The following is a 2,894-nucleotide window of genomic DNA, read 5'->3' on the forward strand; positions in this document are numbered from 1 at the left end:
AATATGAGTGCATTGCATCTGGTAGCAGAAACATCTGTAAGGTAATGTTCACGACATAATTTCTTATTTCCTTCTCATTATAATTTCTTATTACTGTTCTTTATTTGCCTGATGCTTTGTTCTGAAGCATATATATATTTATATGCACTTGTGCTATATTGGTTATGACAATAAGTGTTCCAGCTGATCTGATCTATGGAAGAGTCTGCTCATGAAAGTAATGCAGAAGTGGCTGAGTACTCCACAGACACACATGCCCTTAAAGTATTGGATCATCCCATAAAAAATGCAGTTTTTTTTTCAGTTGCATGAACTAGAAGTTGGAGGGGGATGAGATAAACTACCTGCATCAACTTGCTATAAAAGCAGGTAGTAATTTGATTTTGTCCTTATTCTTAGTGCAAATTTTCAAGAGTGCAGTTTGATTTTAACAGTTATTTTTTCAAAACTGTAATGGAAGTCACAAAGGAGTGTATTTGGCATATTTTGCTTTATGAGTTCCATAAAGGCAACAACGCAATGGAAAGTGTGAGGAATATTAATGCAGTATATGGGGATAGGAAAATAAGTGTAAGCAAGTGTCAACGGTGGTTCCAGAAATTCCAAGCCAGAAACTACAGTAGTGCTCGATGAGGACGTCCTGCAAACCCTGGTGGGACAAAATCCAATTGTAACTGTTGAAGAATTAACAGAGAAGCTTGGATTTGGTCATCCAACCATTTATCGACACCTGCGTGCCATTGGAAAAGTCAGTCAGCAAATTGGGTCAATGGGTTCCTCACAAACTTTCCAAGTCTAATTGTGTGCAGAGAGTGAATGCATGCTCTTCTTTGCTGTCACATCTCACGGATGAACCTTTTTTGGACTGAATAGAGACTGGTGACAAGAAATGGGTTCTCTATAAAAATGTCAAGCGCTGAAGACAGTGGGTAAGGAAAGGAGAAACAGTGGCACCCCAGGTTAAAGAAGGTCTTCACCGACATAAGGTGTTGTTATCTGTTTGGTGGGATATGAAAGGTTTAGTTCACTTTGAACTTTTAAACCCAAATAAAATGATAGAAGAGGAGATCTACTGCGAGCAGCTTGATTGGGTTAAGTCAGCGCTAAAAGAAAAATTGCCATCTTTGGTTTCAGGACGAAAGGCGTTCTTCCAGCAGGATAATTCTCAGCCACATACAACGAGGATGATATTCCAAAAGCTGGAGCAGTTTGAATGGGAAAAGATGCTCCACCCACCATATTCGCTGGACATTGCCCCATCTGATTATGATTTCCACAGTCTTCAAAATCATTTGGATGGAAAAAATATAAATTCTGTAGACGAGGTCAGAACAGTACTGGAGGAGTCTTTTTCATCACGGACAAGTGAATTTTGAAAGAAGGACCTTGCAAATCTACCAGATAGATGGAAGAGCATGTAGAAAATGATGGAGAGTATATTTTAGATTTAAAAAGAACTTTGTTTATCTTAATTTTGAAAAATAACAGAAGTATATTAAAAAAATACGCATTATTTAGGGGATGACCCAATAGTTTGCAGAGAGATTCAGCATTACACGGAATGTGACAAGGCTGGACCTATGAAATACAAGCACTACTCATTTTTGCCAGCTGAGTGGACTGGAGCAACAGGAAATAAAGTGTCTTGCTCAAGGACACAATGTGTGCCCAAGTATCGAACTCACAACCATACAATTGTGAGCCAAATACCCTTAACTGCTGAGTCATGCATCCTCACACATGTGTGTAAGATTTTGTGTCCCTTTGTCAAGACATCGTGTTGTGGTTGTAAATGAGCATCACTGTTATACAAGTGGGGTTGTTCATTGTTAGTCTTCACTAAAAACCATGTCTAATGAAGAGAAAATATTACTTTGCTTGGAAACAGGTGAGGGTTGGCAACAGGAAAGGCTGTAGACAATCTACCTCGACAAATTCCATCTGACCCTTGTAAGCATGGAAAATTGTTGATGACAATGATGATGTTGATGATGATTACAACAATGATGATGATGGTGATCATTATGAGGAGGATGATGATGATGTCTTTCCTGTGACAGTTTAAATGAAATATCAAAGGCCCCAAGATCTTAAAGCCACACCCTTTTCACCTACACTCAGCAAGTAAGGAAAACATACTTATAATTTCAAACCATCTGTTATTATTATTATTATTATTATTATTATTATTATTATTATTATCATTATGATTATTATTATTATTGAGTAAGAGAGCAGTGCATGCCATCAAAGTGACACTGGGGTAAAGTATACAAAGCCCATTATACCCATCATGACTACCTGTCTGATAAGGGTACACCAGACACATGCATCACAACCATATGTGTGTGACATGGTGATCTCATATTAAGATAAACAATGCATGACCTTGCAGGAGGGGCCCAGTTAGAATTTTCTTCTGTCGAGTAGCCCATCTCACTCGAAAGGCCCCTGAATAAGAGTTGTTTAAGGATGATGAACAAAACACCCATGCTTCCAGAGGTGAATTATCCAAACTCCAAAGAATTCCTTTCAACTCATGGCCATGATGTGCCCCCACTACTTCTGCTTGTGATCAGCGATGCACATATTGTCAGCCACTAAGGGACAAACAACGGACAAGCAAATCTGTGGTATTGAACAGAATAATTGCTGTAGCCCATCTTTTATACCAAGACAAAACAATGTACATGATAACACTTCCAATCAATTAAGATCAGAAGCCATGAGAGTCACTGACTGCTACTGCATCCGAGCATTTATTATTATTATTATTATTATTATTATTATTATTATTATTATTATTATTATTCAGTTAGAGAGCAGTGCATGCCATCAAAGTGACACTGGGGTAAAATATACAAAGCCCAGTATACCCATCATGACTACCTGTC

The sequence above is a fragment of the Octopus bimaculoides genome, chromosome 3, assembly GCF_046866305.1.
Source record: "Octopus bimaculoides isolate indiv1 chromosome 3, ASM4686630v1, whole genome shotgun sequence".
In the NCBI taxonomy this organism is placed as follows: Eukaryota; Metazoa; Mollusca; class Cephalopoda; order Octopoda; family Octopodidae; genus Octopus; species Octopus bimaculoides.